This window comes from Passer domesticus, chromosome 11, assembly GCF_036417665.1.
Source record: "Passer domesticus isolate bPasDom1 chromosome 11, bPasDom1.hap1, whole genome shotgun sequence".
NCBI classification, from domain to species: domain Eukaryota; kingdom Metazoa; phylum Chordata; class Aves; order Passeriformes; family Passeridae; genus Passer; species Passer domesticus.
In genome coordinates this window covers 10,344,760-10,356,902 of record NC_087484.1, presented here as the reverse complement: position 1 = coordinate 10,356,902, position 12,143 = coordinate 10,344,760, and the positions used below count along the sequence as shown (strand labels likewise).

The 12,143-nt window shown below is 43.9% G+C and overlaps 1 long non-coding RNA gene across 1 annotated transcript in view; it reads right to left on the bottom strand.

Annotated features, from left to right (window-relative positions):
- Window positions 1-12,143, bottom strand: part of LOC135278817 (uncharacterized) — a 104,999-nt gene that overhangs the window by 38,611 nt on the left and 54,245 nt on the right. The window contains exons 11-12 of the long non-coding RNA XR_010346216.1: window positions 5,088-5,250; window positions 4,870-4,925 (exon numbers count right to left, since the gene is read on the bottom strand). This is a non-coding gene — a long non-coding RNA (uncharacterized LOC135278817). The remainder of the gene's footprint in view (window positions 1-4,869; window positions 4,926-5,087; window positions 5,251-12,143) is intronic.

Genomic DNA, 12,143 nt, shown 5'->3' with positions numbered 1-12,143 from the left:
AGTCTAAATTATATTTATTTCTCCCTGTGTGCAAAATGCATATCAGTGCTTATGTGTTGTCTTTCTTCTCTCTGTGATGGAAACCCATCCTGCTTCAGCCAGAAAACAACAAAGAAAACTACAGAGGCAGCAAACATTAACCAAATCCTGTCCTAAAGCCTCCCCACGCATACATTTTCCCCTCCACCATCTGTTTTGCAAATGCAACAAACTAAACTAAACAAGCTCCCAGTAGCTAAATTCCTTGCATCTCCGAAAGCACATGGATCCCTGTGCCAAAGTAAACAAATCTCAGGGAGAGTTTACATAAAACAAGTGAACTAATTTCATCATAAACAAAGGAACTACAAATTGGTTCAAAGCCTGCCATAGTATGTTCTGTGGAAACATCCCCCAGCAAGGCAAGGAGTAAAATAACCCTAGTGGGACCTTGAGTGCATACCCAGCCTGACACCCTTCAAACCAGTGTAGGAAGTACAAACCTACTCTTCCTACAGGTCTCATACAGAATAATGCCAACCATCTTCCTGCTATTGCTGCACATTTAGTAGAAATGCAATGGAAAAGGTAACAAAGATCCATGCCAAAAATCAACAGAGGGAGAGGGGATGATGTGGCTGTGTCACCCTGGTGCATGAGAGAGCTGGTTATGGGCTGGTTGAGAGTTGCATCTGGTGCAGGAAGCCATGGCAGTACAATGCACCCATTCACATCAACATGGTGATACAGTGATTGGGGGGAGAAAAAAGAAGGGAAGGAAGTATGTTTGCCTCACATGGAGATTTCTTTTTCCTTGGGTTCACGCACATGCACCAAATTCTGGGATATTAACAAGTGTCCAACAGCCCAAAACAAATCACCAGCCTGAGAGTAGAAAAGGCTGGGGAGAGGAAAGATGAGCTCCCACTTCCATACAGGACTGGAGCTGGCTTGGCCTTGACTCTGATTTTTCCCAGGTCTCCTTTGGGAAAAGTTCTAGAGCCACAGCTCCATCTGCAGTCTCAGATTTGGCTAAATGCAGGCTGAGGACACGCCCACATAGACTGGTCTAGAAACCTTACCTGGAGTTTGACTTTTGGGGCTCAGGATTGGAGATTCACTCTTTCAGATTCACATCTGCCACCCAATTCAGCTCCTTATAGAGACACACTTTGATGTGTCCTAGGTGAATTCAGATGAGACCCCAAGCTTACACCGAAAGAAGAGCATCCAGATAGACTTTTCCATCACTTGGGAAACAGATTCTAATTAAACCTGTGCAATTTTCCCCAAGAGGCAGCACTGTGCAGCTCAAACTCAAAAGCTCCTGTCAGAATCCAAAGCTAGGAAATTCATCCAAGTCATCCATTAACCTGCACTATGATCAATTATTTTCAAGTCATTCATGCTCATGGTATGTTTCCATTACCAGGACTCATAAAAAGATGTGTTTTGATCCAGACTTTAAAGAGCTGGACCCTAAATGCATGTTCCAGAGCATTCACTCAGCCATGTCACTACCAGGAGTGCAAATATGCCTCCCTTGGAGCAAAGGAGCTGCATGGTGGCACTTCTCCCACGGACCAGCACAGTGATTTTCAAAAGCTGTGACCAAGAAAACAAAAAGCAAATGAAAAATCCCTCCCTATAATCACTTCAAAGCACATTGATTTGGAGTCAAAATGCAGCAAACAGATTATTCTCACATGCCCCAGCTCCTGCAGAGACCCATAGAAACCCAAGTGGCACTCCAAGCACAGAGACTTGAGAGTCTGAATCCCAGGGGCCTTGCTAAGTATTACAGAAGATTTTTACCCATTACAGCAAGGAATCAGGAAAGATGACATATTAAAGAAGGGCAGTAGAAAAAAAAGTGTTTTTTTCTTCTCATTACACACTTCCAGAGGTGACATACTGTGGACAGCAGCTGAAACAACAAAATGCACTCCAATATTCTATATTGTATTGATCATTTGATGGTCTCCTTTTAAATCAGTAGCTTTAAACACTCTTTAAAAAATTGCTGAAATAGATATAGGATGAGTTTGGATAGAGTCTGTGCTGGCATAAATAAAAAACAAGCCCATGGATGAGAAGGGAATTAGAGTGGATATGAGTACACAAAAATTACTCAAATCAGCTTACAGATTTAATGCATTCTGCTGACAGTGGTGGTGGGGGAGGTTGTTTACTTAATCCAGAGAGTTTTTAGGCATACTGAAAAACAGAAGTAGGGAAGGCTAACCCACTGTTGCTAGATCCCACTGCAATTTGAGGTTTGCCTCTCTATTTCTATGGCTTAAAACATTTGCTTCTGAATGCAAAATTCAAATGAATATTGCTCAGGTGGCACTGTACAGTCCCCACTTTACTAATGTTCCTACTGGAGCAGACAACAAATAGGCAAAACTGGTTTGGAGGGCAGTCAGGGAGGGATGGAAGCAGCACTCTGTTACCTTGGAGTTATCCAGGTTTATCTGCACATCACACTGTATGCTCCCTGGTTCTCATAATTAGAGTGTCTAGACAGGAGATGATGCCAGCAAAGTAGCAAATAAAAAAGGTTTTTGCAGAGATTTTCAGAGGAGCCCATCTAAAGCAGTGACTACAGAATAATGACAGACATTAGAGTTGCAGAACCTAGCTGAGATTAGAGCAAATTTTAACCCAAGTAAAGGTATTTTCACAACCATTCACATCCCAAAAGAACTGCTAAAAGAGAGCAGCGATGGCTCAAGCACTCAGGAGGGATCAGAGCTTTTGAACCAGCATCAGACTAGAGTTTTCTGCAAAAGTAATTCCAGCTGCCTCAGCTTCATCCAAATACTGGCATTTAGCAGCCTCAACTTGTGTAAACCAGCTTCACTCCACTGAAGTCAATAACAATTGACACCAGCTGAGAATCTGGCTCTCGATGTGGTTTAAATATAGTCTAAAGAAAGAACTTACAGAAGGATTGCCCAATCCCTCATGTCCATTTTCCCCTTGGGCTAGGACTGAATAAGATTGATTTTTTCTTTATAATTTAGCTCCAGTTATTTTTAACAACAACGTTATGAGCTCACATTTATTATAGCACCTTCCATCCTCCAGCAGCCAAGCTGCCTTTGAGGCTTCACCAAGGATCACAGAGGGGGATGGACACAGCACCAGGATTAAACCACCTCAGGATGCAACATAGCAGATGCTCAGCATGCACAGAAGACTGGCCATAAACACAAAAAATCAGCAAAGGTACTAAGATTATTCAGCTTCAGCATTGCAAGAGTAAGCATTTCACAGCCATTTTCACAAAGAGGAAATTTAAGGAGTGGTTTCAAATCCTCCCTTGAGCTGTCCATGAGATGGACAGGATGTTGTACAGCAATGCAGGATGCCATGGTCACACACTGTGGCCCTACACACACAACAAGAAGGCAAATTACAGAGTGCTGGGGAAAGGCAAGCATGAGTGACCTTTGAGAAAGAAAAAGTAGCTGGGTCACTCCTACTGAGACAAACCAGGGCTCTTTGGTATTGCCCCATCTCTTTGGCTCAAAGGTCCCTGCAAAGCCAAAGGATGAGGGTCTGAAGACATGGCAATCTGCATGCACAGAACAATCAGGCTGTGGCCCTCCACAACTTCAGCCACCACACAGTGACACATGCACTGGTTGCCAACCAAGGCAGGCAGCTGACTGGTTTTGGAAAGCTCAAGGGTCTGGCATCCCTCACCAACCCTTTTTCAACATGAGACAGAGAAGCTAAGAAAGTACAACAGGAAAAATAGGTTGTCCTGTGGGCTTAAATCTGTGCAGTTGTGCTAGAGGTAGATTGACCCCAGGTTGTATCAACAGTGATATAGTCCATTTTATCTGTGATCAGAGTAGGAAACCAGGGCCCACTCAGATCCTACCATATGGGAATAGCTTAGAAACAACATTTTCCAGATGGTCCCCCTCAAGCCACCACAGAGCAATAGAAATGCAGCAAACAAGAGCTGTGGCCACCACCCAAATGCTCCATCAAAGACATGAACTCTGGCCTCTTTAAAAAAAAAAAAAAGGGAGAAAAAGAAAACCAATACAAACAAAAAAAACCCCAGATCCATTAATGAAAACTAAAGCACAAGGCAAGGGGTGATGAAAACAAATAAAACTAAGGCTGTAAAATGCCTGGTATGTAAGATGTGTTGAAACTTGCTGCTGACAGCAGCTTGAGCAGACATTCACATGCAGCCATTCATAAGATGCACAGTAATTACCTTCTCTGGGAGGCTGCATTATGATGATTTCCTTAGGCAGAGCACAATATCTCTAGCAACAGGATATAATTACAGCAAAGGATATGCCTCTCGACCTCTTCCTACTCCCCCCAGGCAGTTGAGGGAGCAGATCTGGGAGCTGGGGGCTCTTTGGTGAGGGTGCAAGTAGTTTACCCTGTGCTGCTTCACTCCTTACCTAGAGCCAAGCACGCTTCTGATGGGAGCTGGTGGTGGCATTGCTCTCACAGGAACATGATTGTCTCCCCCTTGCCCCTGGGTGAAACACTCCCAGCACTGCAGGACTTTGACAGAGCTGGCAGCAGCCACCAGGCCACCGAAGGAGCTCGGCAGAGTCAGCCCGCTCTGGGCCGACACCTCGGTGGTAAATAAACAAACACCAAAAGCAAACAGGCGAGGGAATGACTCAGGGCTGGAACACACTGGAAGCACTGTGAGGCAGCAGGACTTCCCACCTCCAGACTGGGACCTTCCTGGCCCCAAATCCCCACACTGCAGAATCCCTTTGGAGAGCTGATGGGCTCTGAAGAAAAGCCCAAGGGTCCCATGTAAGGACTGGTACCATGACTACCATGAGCTGTGGTGTCTCCAGGGGGTTGATGCCACTTCCTGGTGATTTCCTGGCTCACCTGCAGCAGCCAAAATGCCAGAGCTGGTCCTGTTCTGCTCTACATCCACAACCCTCCTGCAGAGAAGCACAGGAAATCTTACTGCTGCAGCTGCTGCATTGATTTATGTAGGATCCAGAAACAGAGAGAGATGCAGGCAATGACAGAGCCCTAACAGCTGTGTGCTCAGCTGAAGGACTCAGTTTTTCACATTGCCTCCATCCATTCCCAGTACTCACTTTACTGTTCCAGAGGAATCTGGAGAGGTGTCCAACACAGCCAGTGGTGGTCAGTGAGTTTTGCTGCACTGAGAAGAATCTCATTGTGAGGTCCCACTTGCAGACCAGCAGGTACGAGGCTGTAGGCAGCACAAATTGCTTTTATTTATTTCGGTCTTCAATCCTGGAGGGAAGAAGTAAAGAGTTAATCCTTGTCCCAAAAGCTCTTCACCCCAAACCAAAAATGCAGTGCTGCATCTGACCCTAGGCTCTGTTGTTAATAGCCCACACACTGATTATCTGAAAATCAACATCAGAGCTCAACCTTCTTTCCAAAACCAGGAAACCAAAACATGGGCTCTCCATGCCAGATACTGAAAGCAGAGAACCTGGGAAGCTTTCAGAGCCCTTTTTCAAGATCCAGACAGGTTTCCATTACAAGATAGAGATTTTTTGTAGATGAGAGACTGGAAATCTCCTTTTTTAATATAAAACAACTAAAATTAAAGAATAACCAACATTTTCCTCACTGGTCTGGAAATTGTGTTACAAGTGAGAATCAGCTTTGTCCAAGTTTGCAAGCTGTGATATCAGTAGGAGAATTTCCCTTCACATTTGCAAAAGGAAATTAATTTTGCATCCGCCGGATGGCAGTGTAGGGAGAGCAATCATATTAGTCATAGTATTATTGTTTTCCTTTTAAGCCTCTCAAAAGTGATTGCAGACACAGCAATTCATTGCTTATTAAGATCTCCCTGCATTACAACCAGGGAAAAGAATCTAGGTCTCATTAATAAACCATCTTCTAGGATCCCTATAAGAAGACAGACTTTGATTAGCCAAAATCGTTCAATAAATGATTTGGCTTGTCTGACAAAGTGAAATGATTGATTGGAAAGAGTGTGCTTTAAATAGTTCACTCTTTTTAATAAAAACAAAGACTTGAGATAGAAATACAAATAGTAAAAAGGCAGTATTTTTGCCTCCAGAGAAGCTCACTCCTTGTACCAGGCTGGTGGGTGCTGGCAGCATACACAAAGTTCACTTCAGAATTCTGACTCTCACGACTGAATTATTCTAAGCCTGAAACGAGAACATCTCCTGTAATTTCCCTTGTAAAGGGCAAGTCTGTTCTACTCCCAGACACAGCACCACATTAGTTATCAATTGTAGAGACCAGATACTTGTTTCCTGCACAGAATAAAACTGAATAGCAAAGCTATATGCTAAAATCCATGTCAACAATATTGCAACATCATACAACGAAGAAGAGAACCCCAGAGCAACAAGACATGGGAGAAAACAGCGCTTGGGAAGCCAAGCCACCGGCCATCCTATTTCCACTAGAGGGCAATAGCAAATAAGCGACAGAAAACTGGAAGCCATAAATCGATTGCGATAAACCGGCAAGAAATGGTCAAGTTGTGTTTGCCGGGGCAGGAGCCGCGGCTGCCCGGTGCCGGCGGTGCCGCTCCTCCCCGGCAGGTACCGCCTGCCCTCGGCTCCGCGCTTTGGCTGCTCGGGTTAGGCAGCGGAAAATATCCACAGATGGTTTTGGTCTAGAAAACAGCCACAAGTAAAAGAAGTACTTTCCGCGGGATGCATTTAAGCATCATCAAATAGGTGGTCAGATGCCGCTGTGAACAGATGATTGATCCAACCTCACACATCATTCAGTTCCAGATGTTACAGTGAGCGAGAAAGACCAGGCTGCTGAAGCCTTTCCACCTCCCTATTTGGTTTACCGAAGGGAAGGTTTGGAGGTGATTTGATCTAACTCTATTAACATATCTCAGCAGGGGACTGTGAGAGATGTTGAAGGACTTCAAAAAATCTAATAAACAAAACTATAACCAGATCCAGAAGCTCAAAGTAAAAGCTGGAAAAAATCAAACTGGAAATAATACGAGTATTTAAAAATTAAAACTTGCAATAATGCCAGTAGTTAATAACTTGAACAAATGATGTAGGGGTGAGTTTCATTCTCCACCCTTAGAGCTCTTAAAACAAGATTTGCTGTCATCCTAAAACATGTACTGTAGCTTAACAGTGAATTATTAGCCTTGATGCAGACATTACAGGTACAGGTCTCGTCTGAATGAGGCAGAAGGTGAAGATTAGATTAGCAGCATAGTCTCTTTGTGTAATTACAGTCCACAAATATCAAGGTTCTTGTCACAAAGAATTGTCTTTCGGCTGTAGGGACTGACTCTCACCTTGGCAAACTCATTTCATAGGCTGTGTGGACACAACAGTGACTGTCACATGGCCCTCAGCTAACAGGCCAGCTTCTCTTGCCCAGTCATTACCTGTCTCTACAAAGAAAAAGCCTTGAGCCTAAAGCAACTCTTCTCTACACCAAGCTGTCCAGGATTAGCAGACAGGCCATTCTGTACCCAGGCTGAGTACTGCCTCCTGGGCTGTGGTACCAGCTGGGAAGAGACTTGGACAAGAAATGATACGTGAGAGCGATGGAGAAGAGGTACGGGCCAATTTCAACATTTTGAAACCTTCAGAGAGGCTTCCAAAAGCATCATAGCATTGAAGCATCACCAGCCTCAGCCCAGCCCTTGTGAGCTGCAGGGCAGACAACACCAACATAAACAAAAGCTCAGCCTTTCTCACCAGAGACATGGAGCAGTGCTATTCCAACTGTGATCTGCTTCCAGCCCAACCAAATGCCAGTGCTTTACGAGACTGGACAGTTATGAAGCCAGCCAAATGTGATGACAGTGCATTGGCCTTTGCAATTACTCTGAGGCATTTCTCTGTGGAAACAGCATGGGAAGGTGCAGGAGGCAGGCAGAGAGCAGAAGCTCACAGCACTCAGTGTTCATGCTCTTCTGTGGAGGAAAGGCTTGCAGATGCTTCTGAGTGTTTTGTCAAGGCTGAAAGGTGGTGCCAGTGATCTGAGGGAGCACTCTGGGAGACAGCACAGACATGGCACACTGCACAAGCCAGGGCACAATTGCCCTCTGCCCTGAAATGGGAGTGCTGGCCCAGGGGACTACACCTGCCAGGCCCCCAAATGTCCCCTCCCAAGGGGACTACACCTGCCTTCAATAGCTCCACATGCTGGGTTGATGGCTCAGTTTTCTAAATTGGAAAGAAAACAACCACCAAATTGAAGCCAAAGGATTTGAGGTGTAAAGAATTGTAATGAGAATGTGTTTGGACATTGTACTATTTTTTAGGATGGGATATGCCCTAGTCCAATTTCCTCCAAGCACTGCCTCCGTGACTCATCTGCAGCAAGTCTCCCCTTTCCTTCTTCCCACTAACCTCAGTCACCTGCAGGAACCCACAGATGTCACCCCACGCTTTCTTCAGGCTTCAGTTCTCACATATGATCTGTCAAATATCTGCAGCCTATCCTTCATAAGGAAACCCCATCTGAGGGGCACCACTGTTTACCCAAAGTGATCAGCAATCAAACCCCATCTCTTAGAATGATCTTGCAACAAGTCCTACAAATCAACAGTTTGAACAGCTTTTCTGGGAGGTCATCTCCGAAGCAGAAGGTCTGGAGTGACTGTGGCTGTTCCCCTTCCCACAGGGGGAACACAGGGGGCCACAGGCATTTGAGATGTCCCTTTATCCACACTGACACACATAAAGCAAACACCATGATCCTGACAGTAAATGCTGGAACCAAGACCACACTCCTGCACTCTCCTACTCAATTTGCAGAACAGAAGAGAGGAGGTTATGGGGCAGCAAATCTGATACAGGCAGGTGTCAGACTAACACAGCGCTGGTGGAGGCAGGAAAGTGAAAGCATCTAGGTGGGAGTGGAAAGCCAAATTACAGGTCGAAGGGTTAAGAGAAGAGAGCCCATTATTCATCACTACTACTGTGTTCCAGGCATAAGAAACATTTGGAGATAATTAGTGGGAGAACAGAACAATGCACTAGAGAAAGCAACAATGCCCTGGTTCAACCCAGCAGATGAGCTCCGTGCTCAGAGCAAATTGGTCTAAAATAAGTATTTCTCCATCTCAAAACCAGAAAGGTGTGACCTACTTCTCTGACCCTAGCATCAGCTGGCAGAAAGGGAATTGACAGAATGATTCTTCATTTCCATCACTGGAGATTGAGCATATTCTGTTCCATTTCAGAAATAAAAGCCAGCAGCTTTTCCAGCTGATTTTGGGTAACTAATAACACAGAACTGCACTCATTAACTAAGCTGGCTTGTATTGTAAAGAGTTCCAAGGCAACTAAATGGACTCGATATTAACAGTTGTGATAGTGTCAATGTTACTTAGAAGTCTTAACTAATAGCCTTAACATTTTCAAATGTAAAGTATATTCAGTTTTTTAATTATTTCAAGGGCTTTAGTGAAATTTTGCTCCCAAATAGTAGCACTTGTCCAAACTGTGAATACACAATCTGAATGCTAGGCTCTATGCAAGACCTGGGGAGCACTTTGGTCCTTTCCAGATGAACATTCCCAGAGAATCATAGTTACACAACTGTAGTTCTGAAAGTTATTTTCCAAAGATATTTAGAAATTGCAATGTCAGACTAGTTTGATTTTATTGCTAAATTATTATTTGGGTATTGTCTTTTAGTGAAGATACTCTTGGACACTGAGCTGGCTGATCACAGGGTTCATACTCTAAAGAAGAAATTAATATTTCAAGTTTCAATTTTTGGGGAAGGAGGGAACATTTTGAGGTCTCTAAATTAATTTGTCAGTGAACTTGTGGGCTACAAGCATGTATTTTAATGTATCCTGATTCCCCACTATTTGCCAACACAGAAAATGTCAAAAACTTCTGGGTCCCAAAATGTCTCAGTGGAAGTTGCATGGGCACTACCTGTATTTCATAGGCACAAAAATTTCTGTCTATGGGCAGAAATTAAGGCATCCACATCTAATGAGCAACATTTACCCTTCTATAAGAGTACCTTTCCCAAACCTTACACAAATCACACCTTCGGCTGAACTGGCTTGAAACCCACTCTGTTGGATGTTGTGAAGAAGTGCCAAAGTGCAGGACCAGCCTGGAAGGTGGCAGCAGCCTGTCCCAATGGGGAAATGGTCAGAGAAGTGAGCCTGACATCCTTAGCAACTTCACATAAGGAAGAGCAGGTCCCATTGCATCTGCCCTGTGCCATCCTCCTGTGCTAGGTGCTTTCATTTTCAAATAGCCCAAATACCTATAAATACACAATTGCAAGGACAGACAAGTGCTGACATGAGTATTGCTGCTAAAAGGAGCTATTACCTCCAGTCCAGGAAGAATGGAGGGGAGCTGGCAGCAAAGAAGGGCAAGAAATGAAAGCAGGAGGCAAAACTCCATGTTGGGGAACAAATTCCAAGCACAAGAGCAGAAAACTAGTCCTTGTCTTGGAGGACTCCATACGTGTGGATTCCTATTTTCTGCCAGAAACTCCCTGCATCTCAGAGTGTATCTGGTACAACTTTATAGATCCTGGGGAGCTGATATTTGAAGAGATGACTGAACAGAGGATACTGTGTTCCCAAAAGAAGTAGAAGAAGCCTATTGACAGTATATCTTTCTGTTGCCAAATGGCCAAATTGGTTGTTGAAGAAATTTGGATATATTCCCTGTGCTGCCCACATCAACTGGATAATAGTAATATTTTTGAGAGCAGCTCTGTTCCCATACCAGCTAAAAACTGCCTTTGTGAAAGATCTTCTTAATCCCCACTTTGTCTGATTGTTCCAGTCACAGATTCTTTGGAGAAGGGACTGACTAAGGCTCAGGGCTTGTGTGAACATCACCCAGCACTTGGAAATGCAGCATCAGTTTTGGCCTCTTGCAGCAAGCACCACATAAAAGGCAGACTTAGCACCTTCAACCTGGGATTTAGCAACAAGGTGTTTCAATGACAGCTGGAAAGAAAGCTCTCTGATCATGTAGTAAGGCTGGGCTGAAAGATTTTAATACTGTTTTAGCAAGACCAGCCTCTCCAAGTGGGAAAGCCATTTACTCAGTCTCTTGTACTTTGTCTGCCTTTACCTGCTCCAACAAGATCAGGTGATGCTTTTTATGTGAAGTGTCCCTTCCTACAAAAGCAGAAAATGAGTTTTGGTTATGGACTTGGCCTGAGCAGCAAATCAGCTGCAAAATGGGTTGGTCCTGAGGCCAGATCCAATCTTAGAGAACAGTGGGAGGCACTTACTGCCCAAACTTTGTGATGGAAATGGATACCTTGCAGTAATTCTGACTTAAGGTATCTCCTCCTTTCAACAGTCTCCAGGGACCTTGAAAAACCTGTGAGTATTTCAATAGCAGTTCTCTATCAGTGGTGTTGGCTCCACCAGCAACTCTCCATTCTCTTACTGGTATAAATGGTCACCTTTCTTCCAGCCACAATTAACCTTCACTAACTCAAGATTAGGCAGGGGACTTCTTTTCATCTCCTCTTTAGGATGACAAATAGGAACATGACAGGTTTTTGAAAAAGTATCAAGAAGGGAAGCAGTATGTAAGAAAGAACAATTTAAAAAGGCTTTCCTCAGTAGGTGACATTTGGCAGATGACACCTCAGGCTGATATTCAGCTATTTTGTACACAATGGGTTTCCAAAGCACCCAAATGTGATCCTCCACTATCTACTTCTACATTTTCAAATGGCATTGTGGGATGTAAGAATTTTCAGGAATGGCAATAGATGTTATTCTTGTCTCTGCTAAATTGAGGGTGCCACCTGCAAAGATTCTTAAGTTCAGAACATTTACACTCCCAGACAAGAGCGCTGTGCCACCTATTAGACTGAAGAGTTGTCATTTGCCAAATGCTAGGATTCTCTTAACTAGAAATAGGCACTGTAGAGAAGCACCAAGTTGCAGCAAAAAGAAGAGCTCTGGCATCAACTTTTATTGTTTCCTTTAAAGAAAGAGCAGAGAACTTTAAAGTGAAACCAATAATGATTCAAGTTCCCATCTCCCCTTGCCTGCTCTGAACAAATCAGATTCACTGATCTTGAATGTTATTACCCAAATGAAGAAAATGGTAATAGCTTCAAAAATGCATCCAGAATTTGTAATCAATAAATGTCTGAACACCTTTCAGAAAGGACAGTATAATTATCTCAGTTTT